The sequence below is a fragment of the Dermacentor albipictus genome, chromosome 10 (genome assembly GCF_038994185.2).
Source record: "Dermacentor albipictus isolate Rhodes 1998 colony chromosome 10, USDA_Dalb.pri_finalv2, whole genome shotgun sequence".
In the NCBI taxonomy this organism is placed as follows: Eukaryota; Metazoa; Arthropoda; class Arachnida; order Ixodida; family Ixodidae; genus Dermacentor; species Dermacentor albipictus.
Genome location: NC_091830.1, coordinates 67,069,940 through 67,092,435, shown reverse-complemented (window position 1 = coordinate 67,092,435; position 22,496 = coordinate 67,069,940). Strand labels below are relative to the sequence as shown.

Genomic DNA, 22,496 nt, shown 5'->3' with positions numbered 1-22,496 from the left:
AAGATCACTGTGACCGCGGAGCGCGGTAGCACCGGTACCGCGGTGCTGCGAGCTCTGTAGAAATAAAAAAAAAAGAAAACGTGTCACTCCTTGGTGATTGAGACGAATGGTAGATTTCAATATTAAATGTATTCCTCAAGCGATGTATATGTACAGTCGCGGACAGAATAAAATGGACCACGGGATCTCCGAAAACGTCAAATTCGCGAGCTGCCTGTAGCAATAACCAGTAAAACTGCCCACGACAACGTTGTTAGCATATTCTAGTCGAGGTCCAAAATGCAAATACCAGATTGCGTTGTGAGGTTGCGGATATATTCAGCTTTTTCTTAGATTTCATGATCCATAATATTCTGTCCGCGACTGTACATAAATATGAGCTCCTGCGCTATTTCAACGGTATAAGTTGCTCTGACTTTCCTCTTACGCCATTAGTGGTGGCGCCGTCGCCATGCATTCGGTTGCTCAGCACGAGGGTGTGAATTGGATTCCCGCAGACGAAGTGCCGTATTCTGATCGGGCTAGGCACACAAACGTACTTGTACTGTCGTTTGAGTAAATTATATATAACACCGCGCGGTCGACTTCTTCCTTGTGGAACCTTGTTTCCTCTCCTGCCTTGCCACAAGCAACTACGCATATCTAAGAAGCCAACAAACACTGGCACCAAGGAGAGCACAGGGGAAATTGCTTGTGCTTAATAAATGAAATAATGAAACGATAAATCAACGAAAATTAAAGTGCATTGAGAAACACCTTGCCGCGGGTGAGGAACGATCCCACAACCTTCACATCGTTGTGGGATGCGATGGTTGTGGGATCGCTGCCCACGTGGGGCAAGTTTTTTCATCCGCTTTCATTTCCATTAATTTCCCGTTTCTTTATTTCATTTATTAGGCACAAGTAATTTCCCCTATGTTCTCTCTGGAGTCAATGTTTGTTGCCTTCTCATGATATGACTAATAAAAATCGGGCCCCTCAACCCCCTATCCTCTCGCAAGCAACTACGTAGTCTTTCGTACCTTAGCATTGTGATGCCTTCAAAAAAAAAATTTTTTTGTGTTAGCAGATTTCGCTTCCTGAAAGGCAGTAAAAATTACTTGCAGTACCGCTCAAGGGAAGAAAGCAACTATGAGATGAAAATTCATGGTGAAATAAAGGTAGCGCATTAAGCAACCACCCAGTAGAGCAGGAACCACAAACGCCAACCTGTAACTAAGAGCTCGCTCGAAATAATGCGTATTGAAAACGAAGCTGAAGTCACAGTACGCGTGAAAGTTGACAAAAAAAAAACACCAACACCAAAACAAAACTGGAATCACTGGTGATAAGATTTTTTTTTTGTAAGGGTCGGTGGTGTTCTTACCTCGGGAAATCGATCCGTACCAAAAGGCCCAAGTGGGAGCGCTTCCAAGTTACATCACTAATTTGATGTAGTTACATAACAACGGCAATTATTATTGAGTGTTTTTGTTAAACAACTTTAGCCTTTATTTCACTCACACGACGGTTGACATCTCGCGCACGTAAAGTGCAGTACACCCAGTTTAACCATCGCCTCGATTTTTCATTGCTTTCACCTTCGCAGCGATGAAGCTTCCGAGCATTTCCCGCCAAAGCATTCTTACTCCCTGCATTTGTTTTCGCGGAAATTAGGCGCGCGCAACCGCCAAATAAGGAAAAGTTAAAGGCGAAACTCACATCGAGTTGCAAAATGGTAGATGATGCCACACAGGAGCAGAAGGATCAGGATGATGCCGACGATGGTGAAGATGTCTCTCTCCCTAAAAAGGAAAGGATGATTTAAAGTTGAACGGAAGCGACAGAAAGGCGTTATCACAAACTAGACACTGCATCACCGCATCGGTGCAGTGCACTGGTGATACCACATGTCCTGCATCAGGTTAGTGATTGGGGAAAGTCGGCCGACGTCTGTGACGTAGGCGCGGCGCAACGCAGCGAAGTGCGGGAAGCAAGTAGCATAGCTATTAGACAGAAACGCTACAAGGAAACGCTACAGGGAAACGCGCAGTCTATCCGCCGGATTTTATTGCTTTAAGAACGGCACGTGCACACATACATACAAACACGCATATATATATATATATATATATATATATATAATTCAATGAAAAGTTCTGTAGGTCCTGTGCATAGGTAGTCGAAGAAACGAAGGTGCACACTGACGAAAATTGCATCTCTCATGTTTTTAACGTTTCTTCTGTCTGAGCGCTCCCACTTCTTGCGTAAGCAAGCAGTGCGAGAGCCCAGGCAGACTTTTGTGCAAAAAACAGAGAAAGTTGTCTTTGGTAGAGGATCGCCGTCCTGCTCAAGTAGTGTATGCGTGCACCACTTATGCTCTTGTCGCTTTCCTTGTGTTCTTAGCAAGAACTCACCTATAAACTCTTTGTTATAGTTTTTTGCGCAATGTCACTAAAAAAACGGGACGCAGCGCACACGCCTTACTTGGAACACTCGCCGTATCCAGCGCGTTTAAATGGGCGCACAGAACATCTGTTAATGATGCACCGCAGTGGCCTAGCGACTATGGGCTGGCGCTGCAAAGCACGAGGTCACGTGATGACGTACCGGCCGCGGCGGCCGCCTTTCGGTGGGTGGCGAAATAAAAATAAATAAAAACGCAAATGCCTACGTCTCGAGCACAGGGGTCAGGTTAAAGATCCCCTGGCGGTCAAAGTTAGTCCAGAGTTCTCTATTGTGGCGTGCCTCAATCGAATTGACTTCAACACCTGTTATGCAAGTAAACAAAAATGTGTGACTTACTTCTTCTCTGTAAAAAAGACCAGTGAACGGAATAGTCACAAAATCAACCTTTGTAAGAGCAAAGCGAATGCTGCAAGAAATGAAGTTATAATATATATATATATATATATATATATATATATATATATATATATATATATATATATATATATATATATATATATATATATATCAGGCTGGCTACGCCCACTGCAGGGCAAAGGCCTGTGCCATACTTCTCCAACTACCCCGATCATGTGCTAATTGTGGCCGTGTTTTCCCTGCAAACTTCTTAATCTCATCCGCCCCCAGGATATGCTTCCCTTCCCTTGGAATCCAGTCCGTAACCCTTAATGGCCATCGGATATCTTCCCTCCTCATTACATGCCCTACCCATGACCATTTTTTTTAACGTCACCTAAGATGTTATTGACTCGCGCTTGTTCCCTCAGGCAATCTGCTCTCTTCTTATCGCTTAACCTTACACCCCATCATACGTCTTTATATATATATATATATATATAAGGCCAACAACAAACAAGGACACAAAGCACAGCGTAGGTTCGATTTCGTGTAGTTGTTAATTGCAATAAAGAAATGATAAATAAATAGAACAACGACTGCCCGCAAATGGGACACGACCCCACATTTTTGTAATTACGCGTGCGATGCTCTCCTCAATTGAACTACCGCGGTGCTGTTTCCTATCCACTTTCTGATGTATTTATATCTGTCTACTAGAACTAACCGTGGTAGTGTTAGCCAGCGCCACCTCTCACGACTGTGGCAGTGGATGCCGAACGTCCTATTTACCACATGTGTCACGTGGTATGTAAAACTTTTCTTTGAAGGCAACTGGTCAATAAGCCCGCACTTGCTACCTGAGGGCACCGAAGCTGCTGGATTCGAAGCCCTTGCTATTGAGACCCGTGAGACAGAGCATTACCTTTTCTTCCACAACGCTACTTTTGTTACCAGCCACACACAAAGCGAGTTTTGAACGTATTTTCTGAAACACGGAATATCACACAAGATATGATACGACGTATGGCATCCTAGCACAGGACTGATGTCTGCCACCTGTTCACGTTGTGTTCTTTAGGGGAGCTGTTAGTTTGTAAAATTTTGGCATATAGCCTTCGAAACACTTCACAGAAACCAGGTGAAGGACTTTGTGAACGATATTTATGGTTCCGCGCGGTATTAGTACCTCTTGTGGAGGTGCCATTAAGCAGCGTATGTTACGATATGCTGGCATATTGCGAAAATGTGACTTCTATGGCACAGCAGCGGTATACAAATCCTGGGCGATCATTTTTTTTTGTTCTACGCCACTTTCAAAAACCACCTGTTGAACATCAAATAAATGTAGTCCTTGAGTGGGGTTATTCAGAAAGGCGCACATTATTTGCACGTAAAATCGAAATATGTATAGAACTAACGAGCACTAATTCCCTAATACCTCCCTAATTACTTCATGGTACAAATGACAATTTACGAATTTTAGCCAGTGAGATTGCAAGGCGTAACCACGTCTAATGAATATTCAGATGGACACCAGTTAGAAAATATGCGCCGTCAAAATTGTCGTAATAATGCACTGTTGTTCCAGTTGTTTAAGAAAACGATCTTTTATGCATTGAAGCAGAAGAGCGACTCGAACACCCTAGAATGTCGTCCGACAATTTGAGAAATAATGTATCGGATATAGTGCCTTCCTGGAAATTAAAGTGAATACGTTTTGTACATTCACCGGCTGCAATCCGTAACTTCCAATGTGTGCCAAAAAGTAATTAATTACAAAGTTAATTATTGAATTTGCGTAATTAGTGAAATGTGCGTTTCAATTTCGTGTGCTAACAATGTTCGCCTGTTCGAACAACCCAGCACAAGGACAAGACTTATGCTGTCTACCACAGGTGCTAAATTAAGATTCCGTAAATCCTAAAAATGATCAGGTAACTTTAGCGAAGCTGTTCAACGAAAAACAAAGATAAAAAACACACTGCAAGATAAGATTTGAAGACCTGAGTTATTTCGTCCTAAGTCTTCAGCCGACCAAGCACTGTAATCTTATAATTGCATCTAGCACCAAATCTTTTAAATCGTTCTTTTTGTTTAACAGCTTCGCTGAAATTAACCGGGACACATGACAGACGGCACCGACCAATACAGCTTCCTTGTGTGCTTTGTCGGCACTTCGATGATGTTTAAAGGCCAACCGCACACGAAATTACTCCTCATGTAAATTGGTTTGAAACGAACAGTATACGTTATTCAATTACTCTACGCGCAGATTCGTGGGTGAAAATTGTGCAACTTTCTTATCGTCATATTCATTATCACCAGTCTACATTTATGCAGCATTCAGGACAAAGGCCTCTTCCGGCATTCTCCAACCTCCACCTCCTTGCTATAGGTCGTTACAAGTTGCGCCGGCAAATTTCATAAAGTTATCATCCCACCTAATTTACGACCGTCGTAGACGGCAATTTTCTTCCTTTGGAGCCCATATTGTAACTCTAACGCACCGTCGGTAATCTACATTACGCATTACATAACGAGTCCAGCTCCATTTTCTCTCTTACTCTCAACTATATCTGTTGGCTATTCCAGTTTTCTTGCTAATCGAAGCCACTGTCGTCTTGTTTGTTAGCCTTACGCATTAGAGTTTTCGCTCCATCAATAATTGTGCAGTTAACTTCTTCTAAACCTTCTCTGGTAACCTATAATTTTGTCCCAGATGTTACTGCCGAGGCTTTCTTATCTGCTGCAGGCAAATAGCACATATCAGATATCACATTGCACATTTCTGGACGACGCGGACATACGTGGTTAGCTGTGAGGGTGCAAGGTGCCAGTACGTCATCTCCGAGATTATTTAATGTGGTGCAGGCACCCACCTAACCGCGCAGATCATGCTGGGAGCCACAATGGTACTCAACGCTTTGGTTAGTGTGAAAATTTCGGTGGGCGTTATTAGAGGAGTTATTTTTCCAGCACCCGCCGTGGTTGCTCAGTGGCTATGGTGTTGAGCTGCTGAGCGCGAGGTCGTGGGATCGAATCCTGGCCACGGCGGCCGCATATCAATGGGGGCGAAATGCTAAGACACCTATGGTACTTAGATTTAGGTGCACGTTAACGAACCCCAGGTGGTCGAAATTACCGGAGTCCCCCACTACGGCGTGCCTCATAATCGGAAAGGGGTTTTGGCACATAAAACGCCCATATTTTTTTTATTTTTCCAGCGACAATCTCAGACCAGAAGAGCTCACAAACCTTAAGCGTCTGTTTGCATAGTGTGCCCCTAAAAAAACTTGATCGCTCACCAAGTTTATATATATATGTCCACTGAAGGTGAATTAGGAAATGTGTAGCTTATTTAACATCACAATGGCTAAATAAAAAGCGCTATACCGTCATTTGCTGCATATTTGGACTGATAAGACATGAATAAAGTGTTTGCCCGCTTCTCCGGGAAGGCCAAATTTGGCCGTAGTTTACAATGTACTGAAATTGGGGAGCTTGTGTACTGACACCTCGATGTGCATATAAAAAGTATTAGCTTTGAAAATAATTACTGCGTACTCGTTTCTTCCTTCGAGGAGTTCGCAGTGCAGTTCTTCCGCGTTCTCAGTGGGGAAAATGAGGCCCGCCATTTATACTTAGGTACATTAGGTCGCACGTCATTAGTAACATGTAAGTACAGTTCAAAGCGCATGGATTATTTACGGCTGTTGAAGTTAGCTACATGCGTAGGCTCTCCGAAGCCTTATACATGAATCCTAAGAATGGATAACAATTCAGCCTGCTACTCTGATCGAGCAATAAATGACACCAAAAGCAAATTTACAAAAAGCGGGAGGAATAGTTAAATGCTTGTGCATGAATTACAGCTGCTGAAGAAACAAAAATTCTGAAGCAAGTTTTTGAAACGGTTATATGGCCGCTATCTGCAATGTTTTCCTTTGTCCCCAGAAGACTCTACGGTACGTTCAGCTTACATGGGTGGGAAGAGTGCGCTAAGTGTATCCCGTAGCCGAGATTGAACATTACTGGCTCACTTAGGAATTTGGGAATAATCACAGAGTGCTCCTTTTTCCCCCTATATTTATGCGTTACACGTCGTTCTTAGTGTATTTTTCTGGGGCCTTCGGTGAACTAAACAATGAATTGCCATCATATTACTGTTAGCGTATTTAGCAGCATAAGGGTGATGTGTAGGCGAAGTTAGAATTGCGTCATCTCATAAAGGCCATTGCCAATAAATTGTAACGGCCACTCACATAAGCTTTACCGATAATTGAGGGAACCGTACCGTAAACGTACTCGTAAAGTTACAGGTGCGTGAATAAATCACGCTATATACAGAAAAAAAAATCACCGATGATTACGATACTCCATAATACCCGCCATGGTTGCTCAGTGGCTATGGTGTTAGGCTGCTGAGCACGAGGTCGCGGGATCGAATCCCGGCCACGGCGGCCGCACTTCAATAGGGGCTAAATGCGAAAACACCCGTGCACTTAGATTTAGGTGCAAGTAAAGAACCCGAGGTGGTCCACATTTCCGGAGTCCTCCACTACGACATGCCTCATAATCAGAAAGTGGTTTTTGCACGTGAAATCCCATAATTTAATTTAATTCTAATACTCCCTAATGCAAAATTTGTGCGCAGCTGTAAACGTGCTATCATTTCGTGTTATATTACCTTGCGTGGAAAATCTGCCCCACGTGGCACGTCGCAAACGGAGCGGACTGTTCCGCGACTATATGGCTCATCTGGAGCTCGCGAGAAGCAGCGCGTGGGTGATGCGTAGGCGTGCTTTACAGCAGCCGCCGCGGACAGACCTCCCAGCCGACCGGCTTACGGCACGCGCTACACTGGCGCCATCTCGGAGCCATCGTCGTGGCACTAGGCTTTGCTTCTCACGCTTTCACCATATCCTTCTCCTCCGTTTCCGCTTCGGTGTTCTGCTGCACCGTCCTCCTCCCCTTTCCTAATGGCGTCATTCATCCGCCGCTGAGCTCCACGTTCGGTGCTCTTTCTCTCCCCCTACTTTCATTCCCTACCCCCAGTGCAGCGCGGTTGAGGTGTCCTCTGCTGAGAGACAGTTACTGCGCTGCACTTTACCCCAACCTTTCCTTCCCATCATCAAGAATCTCCTTCTCTCTCTCTCTCTCCACGTTCGCTCTCTCATGTTTTAGCCGTGCTGATTCGCTCGGTTACGGCGACGTTGTCGTCGCCGTAGTCCGGGCCTCGCTTCGACGAACGCACCCATGACAATCGATTAGCCGCGTGAAGCTGTTGGGAGCATAGAGTTTCCTACAAAAATTACTAGAGGGAACTCTGGCGCTAGTGTCTACGGTAGCTGCAATGGAAGCGGTTGTCCCAGCATGGGAATTATGGGAAGTAAATGGATTTGCCTAAACTTCGTCCTTTTGGCTTTGAACGGCTTTGTGACTTTGTAAACTCGTCATTTTCAACAGTGTATATCGTAATAAATAATTAAATAAACATCACTAAAATTGCCCGACGGCAGGATTCGAACACAGGTACTCTAGCACAGAAGCCTGATATTGAAACCATTAAGCCACGGACGCATGCATCGACAAGCGAATGAAACGCCCTCATGAATTTATCGCGGGCATGCCAGTGCCTGGAGACGCTTGGCGCGTTTCGATTTGGCCACCTGGACAAGCTCAACCATTGCAATTAATAGCAATCGTACGCGTTCCCTGCGTCTTCTGCACTTCGAAGAATATAGATTGCACTGAAATATACGACAATAAGATTTATATAGCGTAATATACAAAGCCACAAGAACGGCTGAATCCACAAGCACGAAGATCAGACAAATCCATGCACTTCCCATCATTCCCATGGTAGGACAACGACTGCAGCGCCAGAGTTCCCTCTAGATATTTTTGTAGGGAACTCTATGGTTGGGAGCTCAAGAGAACGCGTCGCGTCGCGTTGCCGCGCCGGCACCCACCAATAGGCAGTTTTAGTACGGCGCCATGACGATACGTACGCAGCGCGCAAGCGCTTTGTGGAACGTAGCAGCGCCTGTCACGTGAAAGCGTTGAGTACTAGGAAATGCCTACGTACGTAAGCGGGCGAGCGTCGTTAGGCGCTGGGCGCGTCGGCCAGTGCGTCGAACCATCGGTCGAACTATAGGGGCCGTTGTTCTCGCGCTCTCTCGAACAAACGAGAACCACGAGAGCAGCACGCAAGGCTCCCCACGTACGCACGCAACAATCGGATGCGTGAGTACGCGGCCGCCGCGTACGCATCGCGTACGTAAGATCTAGGGTGGTTGCTTGGGCTAGTTGGTAATTCATGATCAAAAATAACGTACAGCGCAAAGGACAAGGACAGCAATAGACCACATACACAGCGCAACAGCGCTGTGTATGTCGTCTATCGCTGTCCTTGTCCTTTGCGCTGTACGTTATTTTCAGCGCTGTGTATGTCGTCTATCGCTGTCCTTGTCCTTTGCGCTGTACGTTATTTTTGATTATTTTTGATACGTAAGATCGCTACGTTCTGCAACGTGCGCATGCGCAGAACGCAACACAAACGGCAGGTGATGCGTAGGCGGCCGCCGCGTACGCGCGCATCCGATTCTTGCGTGCGTACGTGGGGAGCCCTGCGTGCTGCTCTCGTGGTTCTCGTTTGTTCGAGAGAGCGCGAGAACAACGGCGCCTATAGTTCGACCGATGGTTCGACGCAGCTGCGGACGTGGCCGACATGCCCAGCGGCCAACGACGCTCACCCGCTTGCGTACGTAGGCATCTCCTAGTGCTCAACGCTTTGACGTGAGAAGCGCTGCTACGTTCCTCAAAGCGCTCGCGTGCTGCTTACGTATCGTCATGGCGCAGTACTAAATCTAAAATGACAGCGTAGCCATGGCGTACCGCGAGCCCAAGACAGGCTACACGTCGCGCATTAGTTGCCTTAACGCCAGCAGATGGCGTTGCTCTACACGCATCTTGGCGAAACAGCTGTGCGGTACAACCGGCGAACGCGGCAAGGCCCTCGCACACCCGCCGTGCGTATACGGGTGCCGACGCGTCAACGGTCCGCGGGCGAAAACGCGCACGATGCGGTTCCAGCTTTAAAGATGCACTCTGCAATCATCAAGTCGATCAAAGCGTCACATGCGAGTAATGTTTCAAGCGGGTGTGTCATATGCCGGCAACGCTTTGTTGTTTGTTCAGTTACATGCAACTGATGTTCTTCAAGACCTCTTGGTTGGAAACAGCGACGCTGGAAACTGGGCTGTTAATGTGCAAGCTGATACATGTTTACTGTCTTTCTATGTCTGTTCCTGTTATTTTTTGCGGTTGTTTTGTTACGCGTGCGCTCGTACTTAAAACGTCGAATTCTGAACACAGTTTGGTTTATATCTAAGCTCTCTAAAATTAGCCGTTTACCTCGTTTCAAAGTTATCCTGCAGCTTCTTTTCTAATACGACAACCATCGTTTAGCGTTCTTTCCAGCACAGGAAGTCATGACTACACCACAGCTGTTTTCAATAAACCATGTATTGCGACACCTTATCTTGATTGGGATTAAAACCAAGGGAGCTCACGTAGTGGTGAAATATAAATCCTTACCTTCTCTCGGGCTTTCTGTCGCCACGGACACTTCTAAAGACGAATCAATGAGAAAGCACAAATGCAAAGCAAGATCGATCTTTGTCTTGAGTCTGAAGTGCACTCTAAACGTGTTGCTTTACACCTATGCTATTAAAAATGCAATATACCCGCCGTGGTTGCTCAGTGGCTATGGTGTTGGGCTGCTGAGCACGAGGTCGCGGGATCGAATCCCGGCTACGGCGGCCGCATTTCGATGGGGGCGAAATGCGAAAACACCCGTGTGCTTAGATTTAGGTGCACGTTAAAGAACCCCAGGTGGTCAAAATTTCCGGAGTCCTCCACTACGGCGTGCCTCATAATCAGAAAGTGGTTTTGGCACGTAAAACCCCAAATATTATTATTATTAAAAATGCAATATATATATATATATATATATATATATATATATATATATATATATATATATATATATATATATATATATGCTTGTCTGTGCGTGTGTGTGTGTGTGCGCGCGCGCGCGTGTGTGGAGATTCGTGGCAACTGAAGCGGTGTACAACCAAGATATTCTTTCAAAAGGACGCGAGTTTAAAACTATTTGCGTGAAACTGTACAAATGTTTAGACGCTTAGCGTTAGGGCATTACAAAAATTTGTGGAGGGCGACAACGGAATTCTAACTATACATGTGGCGACAAAAGGCCTAGTTGAAAACTATGTAATCATTCTGAGTCTTAGGCGTACAGAAATATCCGACAGGAGAGTTTCATAACTCTCCGTGCGAAATTTTCTTGTCATACATTTTGGTGCGCCCAGGGCTGTAAGAATGGTTACATCGTTTTCCGCTGCGTCTTTCGTAATCGCACGTCGCATTAGAGCTCTGTTTTCAGCTTTTAAAAATATTTAAAGCCCTAGCGGTAAGGGTGTTATCAGTGTGACAAGAACGCACGCTTAAAGGTGTAGGCATTTTTACAGCGCAGAATATAAAAGGCACAGGAGCTACAGCTGCCTAAATGACGCGAAAGAAACCATTATTCACCTTCTCTTTGCCGCCTTTAAAAGTTTTGACAAAGTGCTATGTCTGTGTTTGGTCGCACTGCACTACCCCGCGGACAAAATCACTGACGTAGGGGTCTGCGTGACACTTACGACAGTTTCAGTTTCTTCCTTGTTTATACGACGAACGTCATCTTGCAGCAATTTCCTTCGCTCATAATAAGGTGCATTGAATATAGTATATACGATGTTCTCTGACGCCCCCTTTTACGCGAAGCGGTACCTTGCTCAAGACACAATGGGTAATACGCCTCCCCCTACTGTCGGAGGGCGACGAATGCGCATTATAGTTCGTGCACGAACATTGCTTCCTCCACCGAGGCGGTTCACACAAAAATGACCGTTAGGCATGAATAGTACAGAAAGTACACATTTTTTTTATAACCAGCGTGCGGCACAGGAAAAATCGGAGGACGCTTAAGCGTCGCCTTCAAGAGTGGAACGCGATAGCGCTATTGCACCCCGTTCGCACCACCTACTCAAGCGCGCTACGCCAGCCAAACGTCGTGATCGGCAGAGATACCAGGGCCCCTACGCGCCATGAAGGCGGACGCGGTCATGGGGCGAGTGGCGCGCCACGTGTCGGGGCAGCGCCGTACATTGCGAGGAGAGGGTCTTCTGTGTTGGCCGCAAGATGGCTCTGCGTGTGCGCAGAGCGCAGAAGAAATTTAGCGGAAACGTACTTCGCTACTCGTCAAACTGCGACTTCCGTAAGTTACATGGTCATAATTACCGATATACACCGCAGTATAACATTCTACGGCACGTTTCTAAGGCAACACCGCATTCACTAGAGGCGATTTTGTCCCGTTTCGAAGGAACGAACTTGTGGCTGAGTTAATAAAGAAAAAAAAAGAACTCGTGGCTGAGTGGTAGCGTCTCCGTCTCACACTCCGGAGACCCTTGTTCGATTCCCACCAGCCAATCTTGCAAGATGTTTTTTATTTATGAAGTTCCTTCAGGGATTTATTGGTCACGGCCAACGCCGCCGACACCAGCTTTTCTGCGACACGAGCTCCTTAACGCAGTCGCGTTACAATATAGCGCTCACTCAAGTAACATGCACCAAAGTTTCGCAGACGAGAACCTCGAAAATATAGCTAAATTTGTCACGGACGAATGATCTCAGTGTTCTTGGATGGTTGAAACGTGCTGGAGTGCGCGCCCTGCGAGACAAACTTTGGTTACGCTACTATGTAACTTGGTAAATTAAATTTGTCGAGAACAGTGTTTAACAAATTGTAGCTCTTCTCGTTAATCTTTTTTTTTATTTGCGCTCAGAACTCATAAGTGAATACTTTGGGAGAGCGTAATTTTTTTCTGAAGTTATGTGACACAATGAGCCCTGGAAATCACCTGTACTTACCCGACGCCTGCGAACTCTGCGACATCTCAGCTGGAAAAAGAAAAAAAAGGATAAAATAAGGCATATGTTTCTATTTATTTGAATTTTGAACTTTCCGGGTGAAGCTGGAACTAGAAGGCGAGCAAAATTAACATGCCTACGTGCGGTTGCATGATATTAGTTGAAAGATATAGAGAAAGGTGCGCAGGTCATCAGAAAAAAATTGGAGGACGCTTAAGCTTCGCCTTCAAGAGTGGGACGCGACAGCGTTCCCGTCGACCCGCCAAGGGGTATAAGACAATGCGCTACGGCACAGCGATCACTGACGATGCGCCCCGCATCGGACTTAGCGCCCACCTATCACGCGATGAGCGTCGAGCAACGCAGCGTTCGGCGCGGCAACGAAACGTGCGCCTGAGCGAACGGAACGAACCAAACAACTCGGTGTCTCGGAGGGGAAACGATCTACGCCAGCCAAACGTCGTGATCGGCACGGGCAGAGAGATAGATAGTAATCTAAACCGGGAGCACGGCGAAGCGTCGTCAGGGGAGAGGGAGTCCCGCGACGCGCCTGGCAGCGGTCCCAATGCGCGCGCGGCGCGCCTCCTGTCGGGGCAGCGCCGTACATTGAGAGGGGGTCTTCTGTGTTCGCCGCAAGATGGCTCTGCGTGTGCGGAAAGCGCAGAAGAAATGCAGCGGAAACGCACTTCGCAACTCGTGTAATTGTGACTTCTGTACGTTACATGTTCATAATTACCAATATACACCGCAGTATAACTTTCCACGGCTCGTTTCGAAGGCAACACCGCATTCACTAGAGGCGCGTTTGCACCGCTTGGAAGCATCGAACTCGTGGCTGAGTGGTAGCGTCTCCGTCTCACACTCCGGAGACCCTGGTTCGATTCCCACCGGGCCAATCTTGGAAGTTGCTTTTTATTTATGAAGCGCCTGCCGTGATTTATCGCTCACGGTCAACGCCGCAAACGCCGACGTCGACACCGACGCCGACACCGACGCCGACGACACCGGCTTTTCTGCGACACGAGCTCCTTAACGCTATCGCGTTAAAAATCTGACAAGCTTAAGTGACTGGAAGAGGAGCCGGTACACACACACGAAATTTGACAGTGCGAAGGTATGATTGCGATTTTTTTTTTGTGACAGGAAAGCAGCCCAGATATCGCCACGTTCTTTGGCATCTGTGCAGATCTTTTGCATATTTGTTTTATCAACTTCCTGGGAACGGGGCAAGGGAAGACGTCTAGTTTTTAGGACATGTGCAGTCGGCCACACATCTCTTCAGCCTTATATACTGAGCCAGACTTCAAGGCCAGTGTCTTATTTTTATTTTAGCTTTGGCTTGTTAATACCTTCAGCATAAAGGCAGTGGAAGGTATTTGACCTAGTATAATGACATGTTCTGAACCAGCAAAGAGTGAAGCACTTTTGTAACAGATCTACACAGCTTATGACCATGGCTTTTGCAATTACGTTCATGAAATGACAAAAACAAATGTTGCAACGTGCAAAAAGCATTTTGCTTGGTGGTGACCTAGCGCTGAAAGTAAGAGATTGCTTTACTCGGGCCAGTCTTCCAATCAGTGAGCTCCACATGTCACGATAGTCGTGCGTATTTGAAAAAGCGTTGACGAGCGCGTCAGTTGTTTCTTCAGGTTTACAACTCTTGAACGAAACTGAACTGTCTTCTTTTTATAATTAACCACACGTTCTTTCCGTACACAGTACTAATCTTCTTTTTTGGGGGTGGAATGGCGATACCTGTATAAAGGCACGTTGAACAAAAATAAAATAAAACATTCCTATTCAGAACTTCCTTCGGACAGTAATTCCCTTAGTTCCCAGCCTATGTATTTCTATGTGTTTCAGCACTGAAATATAAAAACAGGTGCTCGGCGAAAATCGGTTTGCTGAGTCTGCGCAGGTGCTTTTGCTGCACATTGTTTGAGAAGCCATGCTGCATAAATCAGAAGTAATACACAATTTGACGCTCTTCAGGAAAGAGCGGTACTTTCTTGCCGTAACAAAACCAATATATTTTGTACATTGTCATGCACCGCGCACACAACAACGACAACCAAATGCTGCGTCAGTATCTCCGACGTCTTTATATTATATTTAGAGCAGTCGTAAATATTCATCATCCTGGATGAAGTCAAATTTTGCCAAGTTTCTCAGTTTGTTATACCCGTGCTACAATGCGTTCTTTATTTCTGTTTCTGTAGTCTTGTACACAGTAGCATTTCCATTTGTTTACGGAGGTTGGTGTATCCTGTTGTGCACCTGCTCTACCTCTACTGTGTTGGTGTATTTTCTGTCGTTAAACTTAGGGCTTGGAAGGCCGTCCGGCTTTGTCAAAGAGAGCTCTATGTCCTGATGCTCCACCACATCTGAGTTGTCAATGACATCCATTTATCATTTCATCGATTCATTCATTCCAATCATATGGATCGTATGCAAGTAACACTTACTCATGTTTGCGGTTTTTAGGTTGAGGCTCGAATCCTTGGGAAGAAACGAAAACTGGACAACAGAGGCAGGTCAGCAGTCGCCGACACCAGTCTTAAAGGAACACCTCTCACACGACGATCAGGATCTTGGCTGTTGATTCCATATGAAGAAAAAAAAAGGCTATTAAGTAAAAGTTACTCTTAGTAGTAATGCCTGAGTAACGGAAGCTCAAATCATTATTAGCGACAACGTAAAGTTTCTGTGAATGACAACGTTGACGGAATCTTGGCAGAACTGTTTCGTTAAATGGCAGACGGAACGTTAGGAGTACAATGATGTTTGCTAGTAGCCGAAGCTGTTGATAAGTATTTGGCTTTACCAATTGACGGAGGAGTTTGAAGTGCGTAGCGTTGGTGTTACAGTGAATGGTATGGCCAAAAGCTCAGCCACTCCGTTAATCTATGATGCATTGTGATGCAAACTTTTGTGGGATTCCACATAGACGCCGGTAATTAGAGGTACTTTTAAGGAGAGAGAGTAAGAAATAGATGAGATCGCGTGTGGCATTCTTTGTTTTGAGATCACTGCTCATTTCTTTTGCCAACACCACCGGAAAACAATGTGGATATCCGTATCTTTCAGTGCACCTTTATTCAACCGCACCCTCACTCGCAAGAGGCGTGAGATATAAGCTGTCGCTTAGTTTATTCAGTTACAGTGCGGTCCACAGTTCTTTCGCTACACAGCTCAAGAAAGTATATATTACTGAATTATAACGCAAACCACTTAAGTGTGTAAAACAAACTCTGAGAGCGGCGCATGAATTCGCTAGCTGTAGCTGTTAAGGGTGGGTCTCAAGATTGCCTCTCCCAGTGAGCTGCGCTACACTGGAACATGTCAGTTCATACAGTCCCGTTTCTAACACGAAGGTGTCATCCGTAACGACTTCGACGGTATTTTCAAATGATCATACATGTATGACATCATATCGTGCGGGTGAAGCAGCGCATAGAACACCAGTGAACAGAACAAAGGGGAGAGTGCACAAAGAAACACAACACTCACTTGCTTGTGTTCTCTCGGATTTGTCTTGTTCTGTGCGCTGCTTCCCCCACATGCTATGATAATTAGTATGCAACTCACCCTATACTTGGCACGTCGCTGAAATACATATAAATATGTCGCGCGTGAAACACACCTCAGTGGGAAGACGTGTCCCTGAGACTTGCCTGACTATAGCATCTTAGAGACGCCCGACCCATTTTGCGGCTTTCGTGGAAGACGCAAGCCGTTCCGTGTTTTTTTTTCCTATTTCTTTTGTTATCACGCATGTGAAAAAAAAAAGTCACGGGCCTGCGCGGCGCATGTAGCACAGTCAAAGCGTAAGCTGGAGAAGTGGCTTCATCCGAGCACCGTTTTCGGCAGCGCGTCTTGATGATGATGATGATGTGTGATGTTTTGTGGCGCAAGGGCCAGGTTTGGCCAAAGAGCGCCAGCGGGTCTTGGAGGCGTAGTCATTACGCATCGTATTCAATGGAATGACCTCAACTGTCCGCCCGGCGTCAAAGGCGAGCGGCGGCTTGCCCTACCCTCTGCACAGCGCTATTCTGAGCCCTATGCTGCCTGGTTGCAACCACGCACGTAGCTCTACGATTCGCTTCTTCGGCAGCGGTTTGTACCTTGAGAAGGGGCGGCATAACGTGCACCGAAGAGTGAACACAGACTACGCGGCGCACACGTAACATTCGTTGACCCGTGGTGCCATACGATGCAGTTGATGGCAATGATGTTGGCTCATTGGCACCCAGTGCGGTGACATATAGCCCCCTTGCCTGCTTGAGTTACCAAAGTCCAGCTTACACGCAGGAAGCAACTGATACACGCAACTGCTACATATGGGGACACCTGGTGAATTACAACACAACTGCAATGCAAAGTTTGCACGTGTGGATTCTATGGGGCGCACAGGTAACATTGCCTGTCTCCTCGCGCACTAGGATGCGTTGATAGATTATGTTTTAGGTGAAGGCTAGCAGGCGCTGGCGTAGCTTAGTGGTGGAGTGGCTTATCCCCGCGCAGTGGTCCTGGGTTCGATCCCGGCATTACCTGGTTATTTTTTTAGAACTCGTTCCTTGCTGTAGCTGCGACGGACACCAGTGGTGATGGACAACACCGCTAATCTGAACGCCTATCGGAATGAACCCATAACAGCTCACGCGGTAAAATACACCTAGACCTTTACCGCTAATATTTGTAGACCCACCTGAGATGTTCGCTACGATGTTTCGAGGGAACAGCATGCCCACCTTGTTTATTTCATGGCTAATTCATAAAATATCTGCTTAAAATTATCAAGCAACAACCAGGGTGAGACAATTTGTAAATAGACACATCCGCGCAACGTATCAGCTTGTTGTTGAGCAGTAACACACCTAATAAACCGTATATATATTCGAATAATATTCGAATGCGAAATCGACTAATTAGGAAAAAAAAATTGCAAACTACGTGTTTAACTAGTTACGTCATGGCACATATCGGAATATACAAATCCTAGCCGACCAGTTCGCAGGATGGATTCACGTGGAACGGCTTCTCATAAGCACACCCGACTCGATATATGAATTCCTGAACTTTGTGAAAAAATACATTGGCGGTCCGGTTACTTTCGTGATTCAACGCATAAAAAGACATTTTGTTAAGAAATTAAGTCTAACAACAATGCATCTTGCCGCAGGTCTGGCGGCGCATATCTCGTAAATTGTGTGATCCGCACAATTATTTTTATTGCAAATGCCTTGTAGTCTCACGTGCCAGAATTTGTAAATTGAAATACGTACCGTAAGGTAATTAGTAAGAAACTGAATTAGTGAAATTATAGTAATTAGTAGATTAGGCACTTCGCTCTGTTCGACAAGTAATGTTCGCCCCTTTGAAGTAGACCAGCTCATGGACTGGGATTGTACTGTCTGCCACAGGCAATAAAAAAAAAAAAGAAATGGTGAGAGTCGTCGCTGAGACACGCGGTATGTCGTATGCCGCGGCGAGAAACACACCTGCAAATGCGAACATTCCAATGAATGGCGTGTTCTTCCACCTCGGGCATTCCGCGCGCGCTTTTATGACTAGTGTGGATGGACGCTCTTATTATGTGGATAGGGCACCCACTGCCGAAATTTGAGTCTTGCGCCTCAGGTTCTTGGGCTTTTTGGAAATCCTATCTTAAAGAGTACGTATGCCCGCGTAGGGAATACAATCTCTGTGTACGTACCGCAAACCTAGGACGGGAATTCTTTCAAAGTTTGCTCGATGAACTCAACTTCCCAAAATGATCTGTAGGTGCCGGGCATTGCTTTTGGGCCTTAACCTACGGCAGCCTGCCAACAATTGAGGTATCGCGACTGCAGCAAGGCCTCCCACTTATGGCTGATTTCTAACTTGCAATTGTGAGAAAATTCTCGCTCGCCTCTGTGGTTGTGTGATAATAACCAGATAAGAAGGACATGAGGTACGTGAAAAATATAGGGCCCTCTCCCATTCGTAAACAGACTGGCGCTGTAAGTGAGTGGGCATCGGAGTTAAAAAAATTGCGTCTCTTCGGATAAACGCACGTATCGCTGACGATTTTATTAATACTACCAAGAGACTTATTGATGATGATTTCGACCTCTTCCAGTTCCGTGGTACAGTCAACTGCACCACGGCATCTCAGAAAACGTTCCGATTTCTGAGCACTCTGCAACAGTAGTCAGTAAAAGCGAACATCACAATGTTCACATATACTGGTAGAGGCTTTAAATGGGTATACTAGGCTCCGTTCCGAGGCTGCGCTTATATTATGCTTTTTCCCAAATCTCGTGTTCCGTAAAATATTGTGGCTGACTCTACAATACTAGAGCTTCATGGACAGACTGGTAATTTCAGTGTCCGAGAAACTGTGACACCAGATTCATCCCATAATTTATGGTTGCGAAACCACGTCGCTGAAATTTCTAGAAAATCTGTTTTAGTGTGTCGTTTTCATAGACCAGTAAAACCCTAACTGGTAGCAACTATTTTCAGGGAGATTCAACTTTTGGACCTCGGTTACTCAGCCCCAAGCTCACGCCATCTGAAAAAGGCTGCCAGGAGCCTCCAGGTCCAAATTTATCTCACCTGTTAATCGGTGTCGCGACTAGAAAACGCTTTCTAGGGAATTGAATGCTTCAGTTCCGCAAATAACATCCTTTGCTAACCCATAGATCCAAATTTACATGTCGCTAGCAGCCAGAAGTTGCACTACTACCTTAGACTATTCGTTGCGAATGTCCGGCAAGGACTGACGAGAAGAAACTTTCATACGAACCCAGCTGTTCTTGTACAGCGTAACTGTTTCTATTCTCGGGCGCTACGCCTACGTTTCTGTAGAGGATGAATTTGAACATGCTAGTAATGCTTATATTTAGGTGCACGTTAAAGAACCTCGATTGGTCAACGTGAATCTGTAGCGCTCCAGCAGCGGCATCACTCATACCCGAAACGTTGCTTGGGGACACTAAATGCCGAGAGTTGCTTGGATTTCGCGAAGCTCATGAAAAATACCGGGAGTCTACGTGCGAACGCTCCGTCTCATTATGAGGCGCGCGCCGTGCATAGCGAGAGAATCCGGCATGATTTTCACCAACTGGTGTTTTAAGAGGTACCGCCAAATATAAACGCAGGAGTGCGTTTGCATTCCACACTCCTACCAGTGCGAACGCCGGGTCCGAAAGTGAACGCATGGCCTCGAGCAACGGCGAAGCAACGCGATGGCCATTGAGCACTGGGTCCGTTAAGGTTTTCATTATTCTAGTAATTCTTCCATGACGCCGAGTCTCGTCAGCGATGATCCTGACCGTCAGCACTGGCTGGTGGGCAGGGCCAGCGCAGCAGCAATAACCAGTGGACTACCCGACTAGGTGGTCCACCCCCGAGTTCTACGAACATTCAGCAAATAAAGATATTTTCAATCAATCAAACGATCCATGAGTTTTTTCGACGTGACGGGTGTGTGCACTTTCGCATGAAAAAGGGGAATATGTAGAAAGTCACATGCAGGAGCCACAAAGCAAGAAATGTGCAAAGGCTCTGCGTCACGCCGTTATCCTGCCATGGTTGAGCGTGACACTAAGCGGCGATGGCGACACTTTCGGTTATGAAGGGTAGGACTTTGGAGGTAGCAGATAGCAAACGCCTTGTTTGTTACATATACTGGGAGTTATACTAAACGGTGCTGGCAACTAATTCACTCAGCCACAGATGCAACATAGTCGGCTTTGTACTTATAGCTCTAGCGAATCAGTTAAAACCTTAGAGAACTTCCGACTATCGTCTTGCGTTGCAGTACCATACTTCAAGGGCTATCCCGGAGCTAATTTTATCCACAAACTAAGAAGAAGTCATTAAGCTAGCAAAAGTGGGCTGACGTCAACAATTTATCACGGGGCTGAGGACTGGCTCCCGTATGCGCTGAGAGCTGCGACACTCAAGTGGCCGCTGAAACAGATCAGTGCAGTTAAGGTGCGGCCGCGTGAACACAATTCAAATACAGGCAACGGACAACGCGAGGATAGCCAGCGATGAAGGCGACAATCGAGTACTCACTCAGGTATCCACTGAACGACTCCTTTAAGGACGTCGACTGGGCGGGTGGGTCTAGGCCGGGAAGTCAAGCACCTAGCTAGGTTAAGCGCGAGATAAACGAATGCCTGCGCACGTGTCTCAACGGCTCCGGAGAGAGGATGATGATGACATCCTGGAATGACACATACCCACAGCGCGAGATTGGCGAAGTGCGCGCGGTATAAGAATATCAAGCCAGGTAGGGACAGAGGAAGTAAAACTACTGTAACGAATAAAGGCGGAAATGATTGATAGTTCCCATTAATTATTATCAATATTTATTTAACAATAGAAAAAACTGAAAGTGAAGAACATAGTTTTTGCAGTCGGTCTATTATATAGAAGAAAAGAAAGAATTCGAAGGTAAAACAAAACAAAACAAATATACATGATTACTTGAAGGCAGGTGAAATAAGACACCTAATTCTTGCGGGATTATGAAAAAAAAATCAAAAGCAAGGGGTAATGTCGAATAAGCTCAGCAATCACTTTTGAAGCAAAACGAAATTTCTCACCAAGTGGGATGCACCACTGTGGCTAACGCCAATAGCGGACGCCTCGGGAAAATGTGTAATTCGATAGAGTGCGTGCCTATCTTGCGTGTCTTATTCAATGGAAAGGCATTTCACGCGATCAGTAAGGAATTCGTTAGGCAGGGATGCCGATACAAACGCAAGCATTTGGCTTTCGCGCGTCTTGCCTTGTGAAAGGATCGAGAGAGACAACGAACGAAAGATGGGTAGCTTAGTCATGGTGGCACCGTGTCAGAGACTTCGCGTGTGTAGAAGGAAACGGGGAGAAAAAATTCGAGGACGCTTAAGCTTCGCCTTCAAGAGTGGAACGCGATAGCGTTCTCGTCGACCCGCCAAGCGGTGTAAGACAATGGGCTACGGCGCAGCGACTACGCGCCCCGCATCGGACGCGGTGAGCGTCGAGCAACGCAGCGTTCGGCGCGGCAATGAAATGTGCGCCTGAGCAAGCGACGCACGCCTGAGCCTTACCCCCGTATGCAGATATACAACTTAAGTCGAAGCACATGCTTGACTTGATTTAGATGACGCCTGGCGTTAACCTGCCCAAAGACGCTCACTGCGTTTCCTTCGGCGCGTTCCCGATAGGCGTCACTCGGATCAAGCCAAGCATGGGCTTCAGTTTAAGTTGCATTTCTGAATACGGTGGTTAGAAACAACTCGTTTCTAAGGCAACACCGCATTCACTAGAGGCGCTTTTGTACCGCTTTGAAGCATCGAACTCGTGGCTCAGTGGTAGCGTCTCCGTCTCACACTCCGGAGACCCTGGTTCGGTTCCTACCCAGCCCATCTTGCAAGTGAGTGAGTGAGTGACGAAACTTTGTTGTGAACACCTGCAGAACGGTTAGCGTTCCCCTGTTAGGGAGGCGTTACCGTGACGCGGCCATGACGTCTTCGCGGCATGTGGCGCTTCTACTTCGGCCGCGGCCGCACTATTCCCTTTGGTCTACCGCGCCTGCCCCTCCTTTGGGGTGGCAGCCTCCCTCCAGTTTCGCTCGGTCGTTGCCTTTCGAGGGCCGCCGAGATCTGCTGGACGGCCTGGGTTTGGACATCTTGGTCGTAGCAAGTTGGTCATCTTGCAAGTTGTTT

At 46.4% G+C, this 22,496-nt stretch overlaps 1 protein-coding gene across 1 annotated transcript in view; it reads right to left on the bottom strand.

The window, feature by feature from the left end:
• Positions 1-20,986, bottom strand: part of LOC135898536 (uncharacterized) — a 76,850-nt gene extending 55,864 nt beyond the window's left edge. The window contains exons 1-5 of the mRNA XM_065427541.2: positions 20,860-20,986; positions 15,258-15,387; positions 12,790-12,819; positions 10,387-10,419; positions 1,702-1,784 (exon numbers count right to left, since the gene is read on the bottom strand). The gene's annotated coding sequence lies outside the window, so the exon portion shown is untranslated. The remainder of the gene's footprint in view (positions 1-1,701; positions 1,785-10,386; positions 10,420-12,789; positions 12,820-15,257; positions 15,388-20,859) is intronic.
• Between the last annotated feature and the right edge of the window lie 1,510 nt (positions 20,987-22,496).